Source organism: Eublepharis macularius, chromosome 5, assembly GCF_028583425.1.
Source record: "Eublepharis macularius isolate TG4126 chromosome 5, MPM_Emac_v1.0, whole genome shotgun sequence".
Lineage (NCBI taxonomy): Eukaryota > Metazoa > Chordata > Lepidosauria > Squamata > Eublepharidae > Eublepharis > Eublepharis macularius.
In genome coordinates, this window is record NC_072794.1 from 86,981,222 (window position 1) to 86,999,263 (window position 18,042).

At 40.1% G+C, this 18,042-nt stretch overlaps 1 protein-coding gene across 3 annotated transcripts in view; it reads right to left on the reverse strand.

The window, feature by feature from the left end:
- ZFYVE9 (zinc finger FYVE-type containing 9) overlaps window positions 1–14,435 on the reverse strand; it is a 147,317-nt gene extending 132,882 nt beyond the window's left edge. For all 3 annotated transcript variants that reach the window (XM_054979126.1, XM_054979125.1, XM_054979123.1), the window contains exons 1-2: window positions 14,286–14,435; window positions 1,421–1,524 (exon numbers count right to left, since the gene is read on the reverse strand). The gene's annotated coding sequence lies outside the window, so the exon portion shown is untranslated. The remainder of the gene's footprint in view (window positions 1–1,420; window positions 1,525–14,285) is intronic.
- Window positions 14,436–18,042: the final 3,607 nt, after the last annotated feature.

An 18,042-nucleotide genomic window follows, 5' to 3' on the forward strand; every position in this document is an offset into this window, starting at 1 on the left:
TTAGTTTTCTGCCCTGGTTCAGACTTCAACCATGCATTTACCAAATGATGGCATCTGCAATGCCACAATTTAGTAAATTTCAGTACTAAGTCACCCTTTTGAATAAGGCAGACTCCTGTAAATGAACGTCCAGGAAAACTTTAAAAACGTTCACCTACAGGCTTTTCTGTGTTGCCTTTCTTAATGTCAAATTTGTAACCTTTAGTTTGTCCTATACACACAGTATGTATATTTGTAGATCTTAAAGTGACTATCCTAAAAATGAATTTCAAAAACAGGACACAGCAGACGATTGCTGAAATAGCACTCAGGCTGCCAATTTAGCAATTGTCCTTTTCTGAAATAGATACGACCTCTAGCCAACTCCCACCTTTTCCTAGGTTTGACCCAGCTCAGTGGCTTTAAGAGGATCCCCAATGGTGCCCGGGTCCCCCTGAATTTGTGGGGAGCCCCTCCCTAAATCCCCCATGGCCCCACCTCCATAGATGGTGGCAATAGAAGCCCCTCCCTGTGATGTCATTGGCTCCTCCCAATGATGTTACTGGGCCCTGGTTATTTTAAGGACCTGATATAGTAACACCTCTGGCCCAGCCCCAACCCCCCTCTCCCCGGGAAATTGGAAAGTCTATGCCCCTGCTGCCAGCTTGGCCACTCTTCCCTGATTGGGCCAGCCTTCCAAGGTCATGTGCATATGCAGCTTGATTGGTTCTCACCCCCTACATTCTAAACAGTAGGCAGTTGCTATTGGGAGTCACTGAATGTGTCCTGAGGTAAAATGCACTTCCCAGTCTTTCCCTAAAAGTTCACTAGGGTTGCCAATCTCCCTGTGGGGCCTGGCTGTCCTGTATGGCTGGCAGGCTCCTACCTGCTTTCACTCTGCTCTCTCTGATTGGTCAGCTGTGGAACTGTGTGTTCTGAATTAAAAACCAGGTAAAGGAAACTGCGGAAAGGCAGTAACTGGATTTAAAGTAGTTAAATACCGTAGCAAAGCACGGGTATCAAGCTAGTACCGTATAAACCTAAAGATGAACATACAGTTGTTACCAGAAAGTAGTTTCCATCATAATAGTTATCACAAAGAACTGATGTAACAGTTTTTAAAAATAAATGTTGCAACTCCTTCATTCATGTTGAAATGCTTTCATTCCATTTCAGATTTCAGGCACTTTGACTTAAAGCATTATTACAAAGAACAATGCACCATCTCAAGTAATGTGTGATATCCAATTCTCCTCAAGACATTTTCCAACATCCAGTAGTGCCAGGTCAAACAAGTCTGTGTTCCCATCCAGAACATAGAAGTGTCTCTTCCAATTTCCTCCTGCATGGGAGGACGAGTTATGTTACAGAATCAGAACTAAAATAACTACAGCTTGATCCAAATCTTCCAGATGTATCACATCACTTGATATCTTCTTACCTTATTTCCTATATATGCATCAAGAAACAGGAAAGCCAACATCTATCCGTGATATATTCTGCATAGTCAGCTACTTGAGTTGAATCTGTATGTTCTACTTGATTCTAAAAATGAAACAAATACACCACATATTAGACTTGTTAACACTGCCATAAAGTAGAATCATAGAACCATAGGGCTGGAAGGTACCTCTAGGGTCATCTAGTCCAACCCCCTTGCACAATGAAGGAAATTCACAACTCCCCCCCCCCACTGACTGCCCCAGTAACCCCAGCTCCATGCCCAGAAGATACCAAAAAAGCAGCTCTCCCAGACAAACAGATCTAATCCAAGAATGGTATCCCACAACCGGGAACTACAGTAATAGAATGTAATAATTTAATCAGTGAAAAAGTGAAAAGTGCTACTAATAATATATCAAATTCTAAGTAGTATAATAAATATCTTATACAAAATGACAATATTCTCAAAGTGGGTAAGACGGCCAAAAACAGTAATACATTCAATTAATTCAGCCAGAAATTCAACAGGTTAGAACAAGAAATGTATAAACAATCTTCAAAATGGTGAGTATCCAAAAGTATAACAAAAGGCAATAAAGTCCAAGCTGATAACTCTGTATTTTCTCTATAGGTAGAAACAGAACAGCAGAAGAAAGTTCCAAAGAGTCTCCAGCAAGTATCTCTAAAGTGATCAATGATCATACATGTCTTGATTATATTTCTTTTTTCATTGCAAGTGGAGCCAGGATATTGGAAAGGAGGTGTCACATTCCAACAAGAAAACAGCTAGTAAAAGCACAGGTTGCGGCCAAAGCACAGGTTGTGCTATACACTACCACAAGGGAAGGTTCATGTGTGTCAGTGGATGCATGGTGGATTATTTGTATTCCCTGATGAAGTTAAATAGATGAAACAAGAGACTGACTAGCCAGAACTTCAGATGTGGAACTTTATTTTTATGTTGTACAACAAAACATTCTGGTTTGAACTGGTAAATAAGTTTAGGTTGGATTCAGCCAACTTTTTTGCTCAACTTTGGGTTGTTACCCTCCTTATTACAATCCCTGTTCCACAGGGATTTTGTCCATGCATTTTTATTATCCCAAACATAGCATTCTTTGTGGTCAAAGGGGACTCCTTCCTCACTTTTTCAACACAGGAAAAACTAGTTATATCCCACCAGTCTACTGAGAGATGCTGCAATAAAATCATTGCTGAAAATACTATTTGCCACAATGAAACTTCTAGATGTTGCAGCAACCTGATGCCTGGCATTTGTTGATCTTGACTTTATCATGCTATAAATCTTGTTAAGAACATTATCGTTAGGTAGGGTAAAAATATTTTAAATTTAGTTTAAATATGGTTTTAAATATGGCTGCTTCTGTATTGAAGTCACTGGATTTATCAGCAGCCTTTTATACAGTGGATCATGCTAACCTGTTGAGATGTTTGGAGTTTCAATGGATGTACTTTGGAATTGTTTAAACAATTTATTATTAAATATTTTTTTATGGATTGGTCTCATAGAGAACATCAGTTGGATGTCATCATTGTGGAACTTGTCCCGAGGCATTTCACAGGCATTTCAGTTTTATCTCCAATGATCTTTAATCTTTCTGCAAACCCCTTTGCAGTTGGTGGCATAGTTTATGGCTTTGGAGTTGGTGGCATAGTTTATAGCTAAGGAGTTGGTGTCATAATTTATGTTACAATTCACTCTTTTCATATCAGTTTGTCTATTTCACTGATATTTTTCCTGCTAGTCTAATATGGAAATCAAATCTTCTTTCTATACTAAGGCCATTTCAGTAAAAAGCACTAAACAGGTATAGTTAGAATGGGTGAACAATTTGATTTTCTTTCTTTCATCAAAAAATTGACCAACCAAGTGTCTTTGGACAGACAATAACGTGAACTAAGGTATAGAAAACTATAGCTGCTTCTTGTAGTAAGGGCTAGAAATCTGTTAAAAAATGAAACTAGACATGCCAAACTCAAAGGTATAGTGTGATTCTGACCAGCGGATTAGTGGATTACCCACACTTCTGCTAATGCTATGCATGCTTGCCTTGAACTTGGAAACATTGTTAATTTTTAATTTCCTGGAATTATTATTTTGACACATCTCAACAAGGAACAATAAACATCTTGAGAAATTGTTTAGTGTTGAACATTACTTTGGTTTATGGATTGCTGAATTTGTTGTACTTAAATATATTAGGCCTTTGACCACACACCCACATCACGAATGATGTTGTACCTAAATTCTATGTATCTTCCTGAGCAAGTTTTGGGTTTTTCAGAATTTGTAGGCATGATGACTTACATTTTAATATGTGGCATTTTTAGTGAAATATCAGTGAATTCTACATTAGTGGATTTTTAAAATCCAATAATCTACAATGATTTTGTGTTAAAATGGCGTGAATGGCCTAAAATCTTTCTGAAGTAGGAAAGAAAAAAGTATTATACTTTAGGAAGTTTTTAATATTCATGATTTTTGAGGAAGGAATGATATGTTTATATTGAGAAGTAGTTTGATCAAGCTCTTCACTAAGAGGAATTCTTTTACTGAGCTATTTTTCTCCTGGTGATGATTTACCTCAGAATTCCTCTGGTATTCCATATAACAGCCATGATGATATTACTGCAGTGAGAATGCTAACAACTGTGCAGTAATATCATCTTGAACATCTCTAATAACGAATGTTTTGTTCTTTGGAATAAAATACTTGTATGAATGTATGTTAATGTTAATTCTATATATAATCTTCAAAGATAATGATGGGTTTTGGAGATACATGTGATTGATGGCTTTCAGTCTGGCTACTAAAGTTTCCTGTACAGAGGACTTTCTTAATCCATAATTGTCCCTAGATTGTTAAATTCCTGCACTTATTTTACTGTGTCCTCCATACTTTAGCAGTCTGTTTGTTGGTAGCCTCATGGTTGGCTATTACCTCCATGGGTTGGCTATTACCTCCATTGTCAAGCCATGCAAGGTAAGGAAGAAAAGGTAATCCTCCTACTAGAGGGTGCTATTTGTAAAGTAGTGAATAACATGTTCTAATGGAAATGAGAGCTTGTGTAGACTATATGCTTCTAATTGTCCAAATCCTTATTTGTGCAGTACATACACACTGTCATCCATCTGCTTAAGGCTCTTGTCATATGACACCAGCCTTGTATCTATATAGATTTCATGCGGTATTCAAAAGCTATCAACCCTGCCTCTGAGATAGCCCACCTTCTGGCTTCTAGAAAAGTGACTCTGCTGTGGCTCAGTAACCATGTTATCTGTAACCTTGGTGAGAAAACTGCATTTCTTTTCCAACTTCTTGTAATCTCAGGGTTTGGCTATTATAATGCTCTCTAGAAACGGCTTTGACTGTGTTCCGGAGAGGAAGAATGCACTGTTTTATATAACTATCTGAATGCTGATTATAAACTGATTTTAAACCTGTCCTAGTTATAACTTTTTATGAAAATAAAATTAATGGCTTCTTAAATCTGCATGGATGTGTGGGAGAGGGAGAGAATGGCTTTTCTGGGGAACTCTGTGAAAGAGCTGCCTTATTGTTTGTGGAAGCACTGAATGGTCTTTTTCATAGGCTTGCTTTTGGTGGTCAATGGAAAGATGATGTATTTAGTAACTTATTTCAACTGGCTTTTGGAGAGAGAATGTTATCTGATCTTGAATTTCTTGATAGGACAAGTGAAAAACCTAATAAAAGCTACAATGTACTTGTCTCATGACATAGTTTATCTAAATTTCAGTAAGTCTTTTGATAAGGTTCCACATAATATCTTTGTTGACAAGTTGGTAAAATGTGGTTCGGATCCTATTACTATTAGGTGGATCTGTAACTCGTTGACAGATTGCACCCAAAGAGTGCTAGTTAATGGTTCCCCATCCTCTTGGAGAAGATAAGTGGAGTTCCTCAGGGATCAGTCCTGGGACCTGTTCTGTTCAACATTTTTATAAATGGTTTGGATGAAGAAATAGAGGGAATACCTATTAAATTTGCACATGATACTAAATTGGGAGGGTCGAAGACAGGGTAAGGATACAGGATGATCTTGATAGGCTGGAAAACTGGGCTAAAACAAATAAAATGAATTTCAATAGAGATAAATGCAAAGTTTGGCATTTAGGAAGAAAAAATCAAATGCATAATTATAGGATGGGGAAAACTTGTTATGGCAGTAGCAGATGCAAAAAGGATCTAGGGATCTTAGTAGATCCTACACTGAACATGAGTCAGCAGTGTGATGTGGTAGCTAAAAAGGCAAATGTGAGTTGGGACTGTATCAACAGAAGCATAGTGTCCAGATCACAAGAAGTGATGGTATCACTCTACTCTGCTCTGGGTAGACCTCACCTAGAGTATTGTGTTCAGTTTTGGGCACCACAATTTAAGGATATAAACAAGCTGGAACATGTCCAGAGGAGGGCAACGAAGATGGTGAAGGGTCTGGAGACCAACTCCTATGAGGAAAGGTTGAAGGAGCTCAGTATGTTTAGCCTGCAGAAGAGACAACATTCACTGAATACATGAATTATAGTAATACATTCATTGAATTTGTATATGAAAAGTTTGTTTCATCTGTACATGAAGTACCATATCTGGCCTTGTTAACAATTTTGGAGGGGAAACAAACTGGAAAAGTCACATCTAAGGGATTAATAGTGTTGATGCTCCTATCAGCACGTAGTGTAACAGCAAAGTGTTGGAAATCTGCAGAATTTCCATCATTACATCGTTGGTACCCTGAGTTATGGCAAATAGCTACGGCAGAACTACTTACAGTAGTTAAAGGTAAAGCTAAAATGTCAAATTTCTATGAAATATGGCATGATTTTATTTCATATATGAATCAGAAAGGTATTCAACATCAATATCTATATGAGCCCTTCCTTAAATTATGGAAAAGGAATTAGATATGAAGTATATAAAAAGATACTTTAGAAAAAAAAATTGTTGCATATCATAGTTTGCAATTATATCTGAACCACAAGCTATGATTTTACTTATGATTCAGATGTAATGAAAAACTATAGCTTGTTACAAACCCGTAAGTTTTATTATCGACCTGCACATGAAAGGAGAAAGTGCAACAGACAATCTATCAGACTTCCTCACAGCAACAAACTCTGGTTTGTTGTTATGTCCCAGGGGTGCTATGGCACATAAAGGGGATTTCCAAGCTATGTTTTTGTGTTTTCTGTTCTCTTTCTCCACCTCATTAAGGAGGCAGGTACATATTTGTAGTTTGCAAACCCTTTCAGAATACATTTTCTCTGCTCACAACAAGCATTAAAGAGGATTGTTTGAAACTAGCATATCCTTTTCATGAGGTAGTCAAGATATCTGTGAACCATGTAAGTGAGCTAGCCAGCTGTGATTTGAGTAGTTTATAGATGTTTCCCAAAGTGCGTGCATACTCTCACTATGAGAGGAAAGTAAAGAAAAAGAAGCCTTGATCAGCCTACTGGAAGAGTTACCAGAGTGGAAGATAGTATACTTCAGCTTAACGAGAATTTGGTGCTTCAGTGTGCAATAGGCAAACTAAGAAGACATTTCTACTTATGAAAGCCACATGTTCAAACCTGTCCTATAAACTAGGGTATCAAGAACATACTGCAAAGGGCCTGGCTGCAGAACCACAAATAGGCCATGAACAGCCAGGCAGCACAAAACAGAGTCTCATCTTTAAGCTTAACACTGTGGAAGGGACCGGTGGGGGGGATAACATGAGGAAACAAGTGGGAGAATAACTCAGTATTATGAACTTTAGAATGGTACAATTGGAGACCCGCAGCAATATGTTGCAGATTGTGGAGACAGTTGTCCCACCAACCCTTCTCTGTTAGTGCTCCCCCAACCTTCCCTGTCATTTTTGCTGCTCCCTGCCAAACACCCTTCCCCGTCAAAGACCATTATCCTTTACTACCTTACCTGTCAAAGACTCTCACCTTTTATCACCACCGTCAAAGACTCCTCCTCCCTGGAAAGCACCTCTCATGTCCCTTCTCCTTGGCAAAGCACCCCTTGAGACTCTGTCTCTCGTCTCTGTCGCAAACAACCTTTGCCTCTCCCTTTATAAACACTTTTAGCCTTTCCTCTCTCTCTCTCTCTCTCTCTCTCTCTCTGCCAAATTCCCTTACCCTCCCCTCCAGCCCCCTTGCAATCAGCTCTTCCTGTTGTAAATCAAACATCTTTTGAATAATGGGTAAAAATGCCTTTTGGTGGTCTGTGTGAACAAAACTATGTCTCACTCATCTACTTGACTCCCACATCTGACCAAGGCTTAACACTGTGGCAAGTGGCCTTAGAAGGTCCAGCCTTTGCATTCTTGTTCTTGGGCCCAGCTGTTTCACTTCAGTAACTGCACTGGCAATTCACAGGAAAGGTTTATATTTATCAGATCCTGCTTTCCCCTTAGTTTTTCACTCTTTGGCTAAACCTTTATTAGCACTATTTTTCTTTTTCATGGTTTTGCTTTATTTCCATTTGCTAGGTCCGGTGACAAGATTCTACTAGATCCATTCCAAAATGCCTTTTGGTGGTCTGTGTGAATCTACTTAACGTTATTATTTTATTAAAACATTTGTATGCCACCTTTCCACCCAAATATGATACTCAAGGCAGCAAAAAACGTTAAACCAACATTTAAAATGATTCAGTAGGAGCAGGTCTAGACGTGAAAATCTGTTCTACAACTGCCCAGATGTTCAAGGTCCAGAAGAGTTAGCTGTGTTTAGTCTGTAGTAGCAAAATGGCAGAGTCCAGTAGCACCATTAAGACTAACCAACTTTACTGTAGCATAAGCTTTCGAGAACCATAGTTCTCTTTGGCAGATGCATGAAGAGTATGAAGAAACTGGCCCAATATATATAGGTGTTGAGGGGAGGGGGGAGTAGATGCAAATTAGTTGCAACATTTGAAAGTCTTTGTCCATCAGAGTTACAGAGTCATTCTATGCAACATTACTCCAGGCTGGAGTAACGCTATGTAGGATTACACTATTAATTACCAATCCTTACCACAATATTTAAAAGTTTTGAGATATTTAAATCTACTTCAGAAAATAAACACTGGTTTATTAGTTCATCTGCGTACTTTAGTGCCGCTAATCAATAACCCTGTTTTCATTCAAGTTGTCCTATGCAATGCCAAATCTCAAGAAATTTATTCTGTCAATTTCCAAAAAAATAAACACCATATAGGTTTTGGTATTTTAAGTAATCAAGAAGCAATCAAGACTTGAATGAAGGGGTGGAGAAATGTAAATCTGTATGGGCACGGAATTTAGGGGGTAATATCGACCCAGCACAGTGGGATAAGATATGGAAAGAGAATGTCAAAATAACTAAATCTGTCACATTTAAAGAGAATCTATAAAAGATGTTTCATAGATGGTATCTAACACTGGATAGATTGGCTAAAATGTATAAAAATATGTCAAATAAGTGTTGGAAATGTAAAAATTATATAGGGACATTTTTTCATATGTGGTGGTCTTGTAAAGAGGTGTGTAGATTTTGGATAATGGTGTATACCTTAATACAAAATATTTTGCAGATTGCAATTCCCCTCAAACCTGAATCCTTCTTGTTAAATTGTATGCCGGATATGAACAGAGAACAGAAACACCTGATAATTCATATAGTAACAGCAGCCAGAATTTTACTAGCATTCTATTGGAAAAGACCAACAACACCACAGCAAGAGGAGTTAATAGCAAAGATAACAGAAACTGCAGAAACAGACAAATTAACTTTGTTAATGAAATGTCAAATGGAAGAAGACTTTTCCGTGCCATGGGACCCCTTCTACAAATGGATGAAGAATAAATATAATGATTAAATGTGATGTAATATTAAGGCAATAATATATAACAGAACTCACAGTTAAAGATGTATTAAGAGGAAACATATAATGTGGAAAACTAGAATATTGATATAAGCAAACATAAGGATAACTGTCTCACTCTCTATATGCTTATTCTTTTTTTTGCCTGCTGAATGGAGTGGACAGGCGGGTTCATATGGGAAAAGACAGTCCTTAAAATATGCTGAGCTCAAGCCATATAGGACTTTTAAAATCAATACCAGCACCTTGAATTGAAGCAAATTGGGAGATGGAACAAGACTGGAGTAATACAGTCCTTACTACCCACTACAGTCAGCGCTTTGGCTGCAGTATTCTTTAGCAACTGTAACTTCTGGACCATCTTCAAGGGCAGCCCTACCTACAGCACATTGTAATAATCTGTAATAATCTAATCTGGATGTTACCAGGGCGTGCATCACTGTGGCAAGAGCTTTCCATCCCAGGAAGGGCCACAGCTGACCAAAAGTCACCCCTGGCCACTACTGCCACTTGTTTATCCAATAAAAGGTCCAGGTCTAGCAGGACCTGTTCCTTTAGGGGGACCGCAACCCCATCCAGAACAGGACATAAGCCATTTCTTGGGTCGGACCTTCACCCCACCAGTAGCATCTCCATTTTATTGGGATTTTCAGTTTGTTAGCTTTCAGCAGTTCCAAACTGCCTCCAGGCACTTGCTCACAGTTACATGTAACTGGGGTAAAATTTAAATGATTTACAGTTACACTAGCATCCTAAACCGAGTTATGTCTTTGAAAGCCCAATGGAACTGGGTGTGACTCTTCTTATGATAGCACCATTAATCACATTGGCAAAGGCCAATCACATGAGTACTGCTGATAGAAGTCAAGAGCCAGTTTGGTGTAGTGGTTAAGAGCACAGTACTCGAATCTGGAGAACTGGATTCGACTCCCCACTCCTCCACTTGAAGCCAGCTGGGTGAACTTGGGTCAGTCACAGCTTCTAGGAGCTCTTTCAGCCTCACCCACCTCACAGGGTGTTTGTTGTTGTGGGGATAATAATGACATACTTGGTAAACCACTCTGAGTGGGTAAGTCATCCTGAAGGGCTGTATATAAATCGAATATTATTATTATTATAAGACCCATGCAGTAAGTGACCCAAGCCCTCCCCATGCAAATATTAATCAGTCACATGGGAGCCATACATGAAATAGTGGGTCTGATCGTTAGGGTAAACTTTAAAGGCACCATAGTCATTCATTTGTACATGTTATTTAAATACTTAATAAATTTAATAAATGTGATGAGCTTTGTAACATCTAATCTGGCCTTTGAATCAGCCTCATGTCTACAGTTATAGTTTTTTGTGCATTAATACTAAAATATTCAGAAGCAGTTAGCAAGTTAAAATCATAATATAATGAATTTAACAATAACTTAATTACTAAGAGCAGTAGCACAAAATATATATGTAGCCTTGTTCATTTATAAGTAAAATGGTAAAATTAAACCCATCCATAATTCTTGGGATTCTGATTCAAGACGTCATAGATTGGCTTTAAAATGCCCTTACATTGGAGTATATACAATAGAGAGTCCCCCCCCCCATGGGTACTTGGTGGATTGTTTTTGTAATCAGTGATTGTATTGATTTTCAAAGGAATCTTATGGCACCTTAAAGTCTAACTGATCTGTTGTAGCATAAGCATAAATTTGTTGGTTTTTAAGGTGCAATAATACTTTTTCTGATTTTACTAGACACTTCCACTCCTGGAGTTTGTATAGATATTAACATTCCATAAATTAGATTTTGGTTTGTTATGACAGAGCAATAGTTTTGCTCACATAATTGATTTTCTTTTTTAAAAAAGTAACATGGTAAATGTTTAATTCTTCCATAAACTTTGTGTTGTGAATAAAAATTCAATTAGAAAATTAATGTGTGACCTCTCCAGAGAATCTCCTTTTCCAAAACTCATAGTGTATAATGAAAGTAGGTGCTGAATTTGTGCTCTTCTAGTTGGTTATTAGTTTGATATTTAGAGCAGTCCCCCGCCTTATGTGGGAATGTTGCAGCATATTTATGCTTCTCAGTGTCTATTACTTTCTCATTTGAAAATTAAATTTATATACTTGTTCTTTAGAGGGTTTTGGATAAAGAATGTAAATTAAAGCAGAGAAGTTTGTTGAAGGAAATCTTGTGGCTTAATTACTAAAACTCAGTATTTTTTACACCTCCACCACAAGATTTGGTATACCAGGGACATTTTTTCATATGTGGTGGTCTTGTAAAGAGGTGTGTAGATTTTGGATAATGGTGTATACCTTAATACAAAATATTTTGCAGATTGCAATTCCCCTCAAACCTGAATCCTTCTTGTTAAATTGTATGCTGGATAAGAACAGAGAACAGAAACACCTGATAATTCATATAGTAACAGCAGCCAGAATTTTACTAGCGTCCTATCGGAAACGACCAACAACACCACAGCAAGAGGAGTTAATAGCAAAGATAACGGAAACTGCAGAAACAGACAAATTAACTTAATTAATGAAAGGTCAAATGGAAGAAGACTTTTCCGTGCCATGGGACCCCTTCTACAAATGGATGAAGAATAAATATAATGATTAAATGTGATGTAATATTAAGGCAATAATATATAACAGAACTCACAGTTAAAGATGTATTAAGAGGAAACATATAATGTGGAAAACTAGAATATTGACACAAGCAAACATAAGGATAACTGTCTCACTATATGCTTATTCTTTTTTTTGCCTGTATGAAAACCAATATATATATATATTGGTTTTATATATATTTATATATATATAAACCAATATATATTGGTCTTGATAATTTTACATCTGTCTCTGATACAAATTCATAGGAGCAGGTCTAGACGTGAAAATCTGTTCTACAACTGCCCAGATGTTCAAGGTCCAGAAGAGTTATCTGTGTTAGTCTGTAGTAGCAAAATGGCAGAGTCCAGTAGCACCATTAAGACTAACCAACTTTACTGTAGCATAAGCTTTCGAGAACCATAGTTCTCTTTGGCAGATGCATGAAGGGTATAAAGAAACTAGCCCAATATATATAGGTGTTGAGGGGAGGGGGGAGTAGATGCAAATCAGTTGCAATTCAGATCACTGATGATATAGTCCAGTGATCTACAGCCTATCCTGGAAAACGATGCCTCTCTCTCACAAGCCCTGGGCGGAAGACCTCTCCTTGCCTACAGACAGCCCCCAAACCTTAGACTTCTCACTAACAACCATGAACTGGCTAACAGAGTCACCAACACAGGTACCAGACCCTGCAACAGACCCAGATGCCAACTCCGCCCTCATATCTACCCAGGAAATACAATTACAGGACCCAACAGCGTTAACTACACTATCTCTGGCTCTTACAGCTGCTCATCCTCCAACGTGATATATGCCCTTGTGTGCCAACAATGTCCATCTGCTCTGTACATTGGACAAACCAGCCAACCTCTGCGCAAAAGAGTAAATGGACACAAATCTGACATCAAAAATGGCAACATCCAGAAATCAGTGGGAGAACACTTCAATCTACCAGGACATTCCATCAAAGACTTAAAGGTCACCATAGTTCAACAGAAACCTTTCAAAAATAAAATCCAAGGGGAAGCTGTTGAATTGGAATTCATATGTAAATCTGACTCTTGTCAGACTTGGATTGAATAGAGACTATGAATGGTTATCTCATCATGCCGAAGAGAACTGTGGTTCTCAAAAGCTTATGCTACAGTAAAGTTTGTTCGTCTTAAGAGTGCTACTGGACTCTTTGCCAAATGTTCAAGAGCACCTTGAAAATGCATAACTTATAAATATTTTAATGCAAATACTCTTCAGTGAAACAACATTTAATCCTCCGGTTCAGCAGATATAATTTCAATATGTTTACATGCCTACTAAATATCTAGATCTGTTAACCTATCAAACTAATTTCCAAATGGAATTTTTACTACAAGATTTTCAATTAAACTGCATAATTGCAGTTGATCATCTGGACCTACTTATGAGAGTTAAAGACTTCTGGAAAACCTGAAGAGTAACTCATCACCAAGTTGCACATTGTCTAAATAAGCACGACCACACGTATTATTAACTGCAACCTTGCCTCATAGCAAGTGTTATCCCTTCAGGTTATTTTAATATAGAACAGACTACTAGCACAAAAGAAGACAACCAACACAAGGCACTACAGGTACAGATAAGACACCTTAACGGCAAACAGGAATTGTGTAAGATACATCAGGAGAACCTTGAGTTGTAAACAAATGGGGCTGGTTTATAACCTAGTAAGGCAGGGAAGAAAGGGATGCAAGGATGCACAATTATAAAAACAGATACACACGGAGAACCGAGTAAGTGGTATAAACTCCCCATGGGGCCTAGTTACGTTAAGAAGGGGAGAGGAGAGAGAAGCAGCTCCGGTAATTAGCAGAAACGGGGGGGGGGGGTTGCTGCTGGGCTTCTGCCTCGTCTTCTCTGCGGCCTCCAACGATCAGAGGCAAAGAACAGGCCGAGCAGCCATAAATTATGAGAAGGCAGTGAGGCGCGGGGAGGGGGGGCTCCTACAGTGTGGTCCATCAGAGCCAGCAACCGTGAAGAAAACAAACAGGCAGTGACATAAACTATCCTACATCTTTTCCTTCGGTGTGCCCAACATGAGCGCGGGGGAGGGGAGGAGGCGCACAGACAGACAGGAGGAATAAGCGTCGAGGTTTCTTCTTTCTCAGGCGCAAATAGGTTGCCCTTCCCTCCCAGGCCGGTAGCCCCCTCCCCTTTCCAGGTGTCCTCGCATTCAGCCTTCCCAGTGCAGCTCATCAAAAAGCAGCAGCGTGTTGTTCCTCAACCAGACCCCCCACCCAACAGAGGAAACCGGCCGCGACTCTCTCCGCCTGCCTACAAGGGCCTGGGAAGAGGGATGCCCCCGGCCTCGAAGTAGAGCGCGAGGCCGGCACACGCTCACCTCAAACGGTAGCCACAGCAGGCGCCGCCAGGCCTGCATTGCTGAAGGGACCTCCTGAACGCCGAGCGCTCCTCTCAGGAGGGCCTCACCCGCAACGAGCACAGGAAGATCGAGCACGACGGCCGCCCAGCCTCCCTCTCTTCCTACCCGCCTTGGCTACTGCCTGCCTCGCTTGCTCTGAGGGCCGCCTTCGCTTTCGGCAACAGCGCCCCCTAGCCGGCTCTACAGGCAGCACACAGCACTGCGGCACAAGAGAAAATCCCGTCCGGCCTCTTCAGGCCGCTCCACGGCAGCGTGCTCGGCTCAGGCGGCGGCACGGGTTGGGTAACTGCGGTCCTCTGGTTGCCCCGGTGGGCCGCATAATTTGTCTGAGGAGCTGGGAGGCAGGGATACTACGCGAGTGTCTGCGAGCTAGCGGTGCGCCTGGGGACGTGAATACTGTGGGAAGATACAAATATGAGTACTGGGTATAAATAACTAAGCTTCCTGAGTAAGAATGGTCTCAAACATCAGCAAGCATAAGAAGCAAGGATACTGCTGGAAATCAAAAAAGGGCTTTGGTGGCAGTGAAAACACTTTGTACTCTTCCTCAGATCCTCCAGAACTGATGTCTATTTACTTAGATCATTTATACCCCACCTTTCTCCCCAGTGGAGACTCAAAGTGGCTTACATAGTTCTTGTCTCCTGCATTTATCCTCGCAACAACCCTGTGAGGTGAGTTAGGCTGAGAGTGTTTGACTGGCCCAGGTCACCCTACAAGTTTCCATGGCAGAGTGGGGAATTTGACCCTGGGTCTCTCAGATCCTGAACCGACATTACTGCTGTGGCCATTCTGGCTAACTACAATATTGGTTTCATATTCAGTCATGAGGAACAGGATCTTCTCCGCTTTACCCCATCTCACTCTTTTCAACCTGATCCTATGCATGTTTATGCACAAATAACTCCCATTGAATTCCCATTGAATGCTGAGCTTTTCCAGATGTGGACAGCATTTTACACAGACATAAGTCTCAGTGAGTCAAGCAGGAATGGTGTCTTAGTAACAGCCCAAGCCTTTGAATGTTTACTCAGAAGGAGGACCAATTGTGTAATTCCCAACTTGAAGTCTTTAGGATTGCAGCCTTGGGTTTGCTCTTGCAAATAAATGGGGCAAAGGTCATGATTAAATAAATAATAGCCCAGTCCTAAGTGTGTTGACTAAAGCTGCAACCTAAGGCTGGAATCCTAGGAGAACATATTAGGGAGTAAGTTTCATTGCCTTCAGTAGAACATTTCTGAGCAAACTTGCTTAGGACCACCATGCAAGTATGCTGAAAGATAAAATGACTCCATTTGAGATTATATGTGGTGGCATAAGAGCTTTATCTGGAGTGTTAGATTTGCAATAAGCCAAGCAAAGATTACAACAAGTCATCTGTGATATTACAGTACTTAAGTGATCCAGCCTTCCATGTCCAACTGGAGCATGTCAGTGTTTGTTTGCCAGTACCATAAATCCACAGATGCATCTAACTATCACAGGGTTGAAAGGTATCTCAGGATGCTTGTTCTGCTCTTCAGACAGACTTCATGTTTACTTAGAAGTAAGTTGCACCAGTCAATAGGACTTATTTCCAAATAAATGGATATTTATTGTGACTTATTGAAGAGGTAAGAAGACTCGCAAGGAGGCATCTATGAATGAGATTACTTGACCATGAGTAAGTCTAGCAGTGATCTGAAAGATCAGTCAGAATGCACAATGTATTTATATATATATTTACAGAAATCTCACTATATTGAATGGGACTTACTCTTTTTCTTTTTTCTTTCTTTCTTCTTTGCTCTTATGACTACGTCTTGAGCATCAATAATTCAAAAACAACAACAAAGAAGTAATGGTAGTAATAACAGCAAATAATGATAATGGTAATGACAAATATAACCATAGCAACTAAAACACCAGGTTGTTCAAGTCTGGCTATCTACTCTTCCGGTTTGGGATTCATGGAGGTCTGACGCAGCTCCAACTGCGGAGCTGACCGGACTGCCGTTTTAACCGGCCGGCGGGGGCAAAATAGCCCGCGGCCGACTGCTCTCAGGCGGAGAGCAGGCAAAGAACGCTCAAGACCTCAGGGCGCGTTGATCTCGGGCGAGGGGGGGCTCTATGCGACGGGCCCCCTCACGACCCTTGAGGTCCCACCCTGTGACAGGTCGGCAGAGATCTCTGCGGCAGTTTCGGGGCCAATGCGGTTGGCATAAGACCTACGTACCCAAGCTTCAACAGGGGAAAGAGGAGCGGAGGAGAAACGGAGATTGAAACAGTGATTACAACCCACGGAAAGTGAATGGGAAGGTAAAGATCACTATCTTCTGATACGGGACAGATTGTTAAAAGTAAAGAAGACTAAAAGTAGATTTTAAAACTGCAACAGGCTAATTATAACAAGGAGAAGACTCGGTAAGAGTCGAAACAGAAAAAAGACTAAGTTTAAAGAAGTTATTAAAGAATTTGGACTATTGTTTTGAATACTTGCGGTTATGGAGCTGTGAGAAAATCTTGCCATCGCGAGAGCTACTGCGGGAAGTCGGGAGACAGGAAGTACGTAATAACAATAGAGTTGCTGGAGAGAAGCGGCCCCTGCCGGAGGGCAGGAAGAAGGGAATTGCCATCTTTGAAAGGGGAAAAGCTGCGGCTTCAGCGGAAGAGGAAGTAAGCCATCTTGGATTACAAAAACCGTAGAAGAACCATAGAGAAAAGACGCCCGACATTTTGGATTCTTTAAAAGTTTTTTCTTTGCAAAAAGATTGGGACATTTAAATTAAAAATTAAAAAGACGCTTAATTTCACGCCACGGAGCTAAGGAAGAGGGCGGACTCGTGGGAGCGAGCCAAGGCAAGCCCCACGATGTCGAAAAAAGAGTGGCAATCGGCAATAGAGAACCTAGACAAAAAACTCTTAGAAGTGATTAAAGAATTTAAGGACATGAAACTGGAGCTGATCAAAGAGGTTAAACAGACAGTGAAAAGTGAGCTGTCAGAAGTAAAGAAAGGTATGGAATTAATGCAAAATGAACTGCAAGGAACACAGCAGAGAGTTAAAGTAGTAGAAGGCGCGGTGGAGAATTTAGCTGATGTGCAACAAACAGAGATGAGGCTGATGAGGGGGAGAATGGCGGTTGCGGAAAGTAAACACATGGAGAAGCAGCTAAGATTTCGCGGTTTGCCGGAAGTGGAAGGAAAGACAGCGCAAGAACAGATGACTGAGGTGTTAGCTGAATACCTGGGGAAGGAGGAGGAGGAAGTTGTAGCTATCCTGGACGTGGTATATCGTGTAAATTCAAGAATTGCGACCCAGAGGAAACTACCAAGAGATGTGATTGTGCAATTTACGACCCGAAATATGAAAGAGAAGATTGTGACTAAACAGTTTCAAGATCCATTGGAGATTGACGGCAAGACGATTATCATTATGAAGGAGATACCCAGATCAGTGTTATTGGACCGGAAAAAATATAAGGCGCTAATTCAGATTTTGAAGGACATGAAAATTAGGTACAGATGGGAATTACCAGAAGGAGTGTCCTTTGAATTTGGAGGGGCCAAAAGACGCATCAGATCGGAATGAGAGATGGAGCGATTTATAAGAGACAATGAAAAGGACTTACCAGCAACAAGATTATGATCATGGAGTGTAAAGTTTTATCTTGGAATGTAAATGGACTTAATTCACCGAATAAGAGAAAAAGTATTTTTCACTGGCTATTAAAACA